General features: G+C 36.6%; 1 protein-coding gene across 1 annotated transcript in view; it reads left to right on the top strand.

Moving 5' to 3' along the window:
* The window catches only part of LOC138045853 (uncharacterized), a 217,939-nt gene that overhangs the window by 20,456 nt on the left and 189,983 nt on the right, over nucleotides 1–7,500 (top strand). The window lies entirely within an intron of this gene.

The following is a 7,500-nucleotide window of genomic DNA, read 5'->3' on the forward strand; positions in this document are numbered from 1 at the left end:
GTGTTCACGTTACTTTCGGTCAAATCTCAGCAAATATGTCTTTGTCCAGCGATCGCCATTAGTATGGAACGCACATATTTGTGAAGAATCGAACTGCTTTGAAAGTTTTCCTTCAAAAGTGGCAGGGCGCACGAAAATGCCCTGTGAAAGTAAACCTAAATTTCATCGAAACTTGGCACTTTGTGATGCGTTGATTCAACTCTGGGTCAAATTCTTGAGATGCAATGCATTCTTAAATGCAATGTACTGCAAATAAGACTCTTGCTTTTATTGCAATAAATATTAGTCCCAGCTATTAAAAATTATACTTAATTACATAAAAAATGTTTAGTTAGTGTAATAATATTTACAAATAAAAATGCCTGCTTACCACAACTTTGCACTGCACTTTTCGATTTGATAAATTTCTTACTTTAAATTTGAGGGAAACTGTAGTAATTGAAATTTTAAAGATATTTACAAACTGTATAGTAAAATTTACATGACAAGTAATTATTGTAAAATATAATAATTTTGTTCATGATGATTTACATGATAAGTAATTGTACATTATATTTTGTAAATAATGTATATTTTAAAATTTTCATTGCCTTGTGTGGCTGCCTTGCATGGGTGTGTGTGTCACTATTTGCACCTTTCTGCTTTTGGAATCCCATTTAATAAATAATACAAATATAACAATTCTTTAAACTTTGTACAATGAATTATTTTACCTTTGTCTGCACATTCAAGTTTTATGAGACATGTGACTGTGTGCAAGGAATGGCAGCAAAAATAAACAAAAACCAGGTCAATTAAATTTTTTGACACACAAAACAGCCATAATATTCAGGTATACCTTCTCTTCAATTTCTTCTGCAAGTTTTTTGCAGTTACTATAAGTTGCCATACACCAAGAATGAAGTAAAAAATAAATTTAATGAACACAAAATGGTGTGTGATGTTCCATCATCATAAATCAATGTATATTAATTACTTAACACTGTTGGAATCAATATTAAATTTTATTGGGACATATTAGTTATTAAATACTGGCTCAATTACTGATACGGTAATATTATTGACGTACTATATTTAATAATATTATAATATAAATCCCTTTCACCCCTAAACCGGCCAAAACCGGCCATACTTGGTATTTTACTCTTCAATAGGGAACCCCCACGGGTCAATGGGTTAATTAATAGACTAAAAACATTTAAGATCAATGGCTGCACATTTTGTACACTTTCATCCTGATTTAGATAAATTTACTTTATTCTCTGCAGTGAGATAGTAACTTACCACAAAAGTGAGCAATGAATATGAATGAGCATGAACTGCCCACATCGAAATTAATGAGTAGTTAATATTGTATCAGAGTTCTATCACAAAGTCTCCTTTGCCTTTAATTGTCCTTTTAATTTTAAACATTGCACAGAAGACAAGACCAACTTTATGTATTTCCAGACATCCCAATTTTAATTGTACATTTAATGTGGGTGTAATTTTACATCTTCAAATGGTCAAGTGAAATTTTTACCTCCCCAAAGAGAACTCATTCAGAAAATTTCATTTCAGTACAACCTACAAGTCTGATGGCAGTGACCACATCATTCGTCACTATTGTATAGATTTCTTAAGAACATCAACATCACTTTTGAATAATTCGCTGGTAGCATAAATGATGAAAACAATGAATAATTACTATGGCTAGACTTAATGGAGTTACCATAGATCAAGGACAGAATTATCCAATAAAGTAATAAACTGGAACTTCATTATTGACTCATTTTAGCATATATTATCAAACATGCCTTCATGATCAGTTGATGTATCTAAGAATAATGTTTTGGTTTCGTTAAATGAAAGTTCTTGAAATTTTTAAGGTAGTGTATCTTGAGAGTGTTTGCACATGAGATAAATGCAGTGAACCAGGTTGGCCTGACAGACACATACACAAAATAGCGGCTGGTATTAAATTTCTGTCGACGTATCTGTTGAGATAAGATGTTCTTTCAAAGGACTGAGGACATCTCATAACTCTAAACGATCAATGAAAGAAAGTGAATGAAGTGACATACTTCCTTCCAGCGCTGCATTCAAGTTGGATATATCGAAGCCTGCGAGCTCGAGGGATATATTTCGCAACAACGTTAGATAGTACTCCCTTCCCAACAAATGAATCTGGCCTCTGCTCGGGTCTTTTCGCACTTTGAGCATTTGTTGTTCACTTAAATGGAGAAGTAAAGCTAAAAAGTATAAAAGGTGACTCGAAGTAACTTCAGAGGCGTTGCTTCCCCGAGCAGACTTAAAGGGCTGCTTACAAAAAGCGTAACGAAAGAAAACTTTCCACCGACTAAAATGACCCTTGCAGAATCTTTCCCCGTCACTTAAAGTTTAAATGACCACCTTCAACTGGCAGAAGCTGTATAGAACGATCGAAGCAGCACAGGTTGAAATCACCGCTCCGAAAGCCATCTTTGTTTACATCACAGCGCGCGGTTGGGAAACTGGATACTACAATTTTCAACAGCCAATCAGACAAAAGTCTCCTTTGTTAGGTTTGGATCGTCGTTCGTTAGCATGGCGTAGTGTAATCCTGTAGGCTATGTCAAGGTCATACGGTTTGACATCTACTCCAATTGCATTGAAGATTTGTGAGCAAAGCTGCGAAGTCTGGAAGGCATTTTCGAGTGGGTCCAGCTCGGGGACGCCAACAAGTTTGAGATTGCAGGAATAGCTATACTCTTGGACCTGATCAATGCCATAGAAACTTTTGATACTTCGGTCGATAACTGCTTCAGTGATTTTTCAAGAGTGGTGCCAAATTTGTCAGAGATATTGCAGCAGGATCATGTGGAAATAAAAAGTTCGTTATCGTATAAGTAAATAAAACGCAGACAGTGTTACCATACTATAACATTTATTCCAAAAGATTAGCAACATAAAACAATAAGCTAAAGTTTAAAATACCTCTTTTGATGCTGATCGCTTTTGTTTGTCCAGTGAAGGCGGTAAAGAGCAAAATTTCTGTCTGGCGGGAAAAGATGTGCTCCACTATATTGCAGAGTCCTGGTAATGTCCTTGAGAAAAATACTGGAGAACCCAACATTTACTCCTTCCACTTTCAAGTCCACACTTGTCTGGCTTCTCCGGCTCCTTTTACTGTAATTTTTCACGGTTTCTTTTAAAGACCTGTTTGTGTAGAAGTTTTATCCTGTTCCTGTGGCATGTCCGCCATCCAAATAGAAGAACTGAACGAAATTAATAAAGTGTGCAAACCCTCGTCTTCCGACGACCGGCCGCCGCGGCTTAACCAGTCCTACTCCCCTATTTTCAAATCCAACGGAAACGTTTCACGCGGTGGCTTTAACTATATTTTACCGTTGATTTTTAAGGATCCAATTAAGTAGAAATTTTTTCCATTTGCTTTGGTAATAATTTTCTTAGCTAAAGCAGAATAATTTAACCAAATCAAAGTCACATTGCTCCACTTTGGCCGCCATTTCTTTTGGATAAAAGCGAGTCTTCCGGACGGCTACTCCTTCACCGGAAGTCAACTGGGTAACCGGAAACTGTTTTCGCATGGTCCGCATAGTTCCAAAAATAACTTTTTGGAAATTAAGATATCCCGGCCAACGCCCTGAGAGCCCTCGCTGTCCTATTATGGCTCTTGTCTGGAACAATATTGTAACATTAGAGTAAACGGTAAACCTATCTTTTTTACACAGTCCTTTAACCTTGTAAAACATGATGGTTTAAAAAGTCATCTAAGAATTCGAAGCCGTGAAATCATGTTAGATCACTGCAATTTAAGATAAGTGACAAAAAATTTTTGATCCAGCACTTAGCAAGTCTAGGGAGATCTACGGTCTGCTTATATCCATTAAGGCGACAGAATCCAGAGGCTTCACAAAGTTGAAATCAAAATTTTCTATTGATGATGTGGAAATAAAAAAAGCCTTCTCATTAATAAGGTCCTGTATCTGTGAAACATACGTACAATGCTTTCAATTTAAAATACTGAATGACATTTTATTCACAAATTCCCGCTTAGCTAAGATAGGTTTAATACAAAGCGATCTCTGCACTTTTTGTAATACTGGTGCGGAAATAATTGATCATTTATTCTTTTACTGTGTTTACTCACCTACGTTTTGCGAAGAATTTGAACCTTATTGCATCGCTATAGCTAAAGAACAAAGGAAACTTGAGTTAAAGACTATTTTAGTTGGTGTCACAGATACTAAATGTTCTCTGTTTAATAATTTAATTGTTTTAGGTAAGCTACATTTATGGAACTGTCGTAGGAATAACTGTCGTCCGTTCTTCCCTTCCTATAAGGAACTAGTTGCGCTAAGTACAATAATAGGAAGATGCTAGACTCTAAGTGGAAACCCTTGTTGAATTGCATTTTTCTAAGTACATAGGTGTGCGGTAACTAAATAAAAGAAAAACAAACTGTTAAAAGTATTGAAAAAATTGAAGTCTAGGAAGTATTGTGTAAGTAATGTTTTGTAAATGAGATTGTACTTAGTGTTGTAAGTAGTGTCTGCTTTGTTCTGTAAGTAGCGTTCTTCGTGTCGCAATAAAAAAATTATATATATATATATAAAAAAAAACAAAAAACAATGGAAACCCTTTCAAAGTCAGGTGTCAAGAGTCTAGCGAATAGGAACTAAGATATTTTTAGAATGAAAACCGCTTTCATTTCAACCTTGTCAAGAAAGCAACGCCTCACATTTTACAATGTTTAACAGAAAAACTGAAATTACGAAAATACGGAGTTATTTTATAGTAAAATTCAATGAATAACTTGGATTTGCCTGCTACCATAAAACTTGGCAATATGTGGAGACGATAATCAACAACTGAAATGCTCAAGCGAAAGGAAAAGCCGATTAAATGCTTAGGCTTTCATACAGTTAGAAAACTGAATTGTACTCCAAATATAATGCTTAAAACTGGAATTTCTCAGTAAACTCTAACGAAAAGTAGCTCAAAAATACCAAAACATAGCTCAAAACAAAGTTCAAAAATTGGTAGTGCAGAAAGTTGACACAGTACGTTGTTCCAAAACTGTCAAACTGAGCTGCGTTTTGTTTTCTGGGACTTAATATGTAAAATACTAAACCCAGAAAGATGAAGAAAATAAATGGTAATCGAGAAACATTGGCTTCGAGGCTGACATGAAGTTCAACTTTTTTCTCACAGCAAACTTAAGCGTGTACTCTCAGCGTCTGACAGTTTCCACGACAAAAGTTCAGTGAAGTTATCCATGCCCAGCGGAGTTAGTATCTGGCTGAGGGACCTCAAAATATACGACTTAATGCTAGAAATAAAGGACCGAAAATTCTATTTTAACGCTCAAAAATGCAAACTAAGCATGGAACAGTTGGAGTTGTAATCAGAAGCACAGAGCGATACGATCTAGTGAAAATCAAACTGTCGGAGTCGGAAGCAAAGTACCGATTCCGCTTATGACTCTGTCGCTTACGATCCAGTGAAAACTGCATTGTCGGAGTCGGAAGCAGAAGCGGAAGAAAAAAGCAATCACAATGCTCCATTGCAAGAATTGTGATTGGTCTGCTTCCGATTCCAACAATCTAGTTTTCACTGGATCATGAGCGACGGATTCATAAGCGGAGTCGGAAGAAAATGAGAACGTTCTGATTCTTCCGACTCCGAATCCGTCGAGCTTTTGACTCTGCTTACGACTCCGATCTTTGATTTTCACTAGGTCATAATATGTACTTATTGACTGAGTGGGAGGGCCAGACGGGAAAATATTTGGCCCGAGGTCATGGCGTACGGACCGAGCGCAGCGAGGTCCGTGCGCCATGACCGATGGCGATAAATTCGTCGTTGAAGTAAGGCCAATAAGAATAAATAACCCGGGAGCTCCGCTTTTAAATTTAGGCTTGTTTACATCATTGTAGATATTATTTCAAGTTGATATTTACTTATAGGTGTACTCTTGTACCAGATGTTAACGGACGTCGTTGGTTTTCTTTTGTACTTCACTGCCAAAACAAACAAACAAACAAACAAAAATGGGTTTCTCCATGTCCGCTGTCCTTTGGTTTGAGAATCCTTTGAATTCTTTTATTGGACATTTTTTAATCGAAGTTTCCGAACTTGTCTCGTACTCTTCACCATTTTCTTTTCGGAAACCATGAAAGCATTCGGAATTTTCGTTGCTTCACCACTATTCGAGTCATGAGAAATGTTAGTATTTCAACTCGAAACAGGGTATTTCTGTGTCAGCTATCCAAAATCCGGGACCAACCGACAATTACGAAAGACAAACCGAGCAAAGTCAATTTCATGGCGATATTCACCAGAGTTATACGGATGTTATTGCTATATTTCGATTTACTTCAAAATCATCATCAGGCAAATCAAGGTTTACAGAGCGCGTGATTTAAATACAGGAGACTTCTTTAAATAATAATAGTTCGCGGCTAGCTTCTAAGCCAGAGTTAATTGCAGACTACTTAGTTATATAGAAAGTCTCTTTAAATAAAAGAATATTCCAGTTGTTGTCCATATCAATTATGCTGGTATTGTCCCTGACTGTATTCAAGTAGAATTCCTTAGTGTTAACAAGGATGGAATTATTACAAGGGAAATTAGAAAGTGACAAAAGGTGTTGGTAGTTTTCACAATTATCCAGATGGCAACAAATAGCACTGTCCTTGTCTCGGGCATGTTCCATTGTGCGTTCGTACAAGGTGCGCTCAGTTTTTGCTATGTAACTAGAATTACAGCAAGGGCAAGTAAATTGATAAACAAGATTAGATTTACTTAATAGCAGAGTTATGTCCTTTGGGTTGGTATAAAACGAGATCTTGTTTGTTCTAGGGAAAATTCGAAATGAAACATTTTTGGAGGGTGGTATACACTTGCGGAGCCTGTGAACCAAGGATTTTGTTAATTGTTCGCCTTTCTCGCCTATGTATGGCATGTTAATCCAGATAGTCCTACTCTCGCTAACTGTTTCCGGGTGTGGTCCTGAGAGAAGGTCTTGGACAAACAGGAAGCCTTGGTACGACTCAGGAGTTTTGCATTGATTTTTAAGAGAAATGTAGTTTCGTACTGTCCGCCACCTTGATTTGAGAGAGAGAAAGAAAAGTATTGTTTTGAATAGCACGGGATCATTCGGGACAATACCAGGTTCGATACTAAGAGAATATAAGCCATCGGTGGACTAGAATAGTTTTTTTAGTTATTAGCCCACGGACTGTTTTAGTCGTGAAATAAAGTAGTAAGCTCGTTTCTTAAAAGCATCATACATTACAGTCGTAGGACTGAATTATGTACAATATAAAAATTACAATAAAAATGGTTAATTACAATAATTGTGTTTATAGGTTATTTACGTTGCGTGGCTAATAATAAAAGAGTTAATGAAACGATCGGTGTAACAAACGTCTCTTATTTCTCAGACGCCGAGCTGGGAACTGGCCATAGGAGGTTGCAGATTAGCTAGCTTGTGGTGTTCATTAGTTACAATAT

This window comes from Montipora capricornis, chromosome 4 (genome assembly GCF_036669925.1).
Source record: "Montipora capricornis isolate CH-2021 chromosome 4, ASM3666992v2, whole genome shotgun sequence".
Classification (NCBI taxonomy): Eukaryota; Metazoa; Cnidaria; class Anthozoa; order Scleractinia; family Acroporidae; genus Montipora; species Montipora capricornis.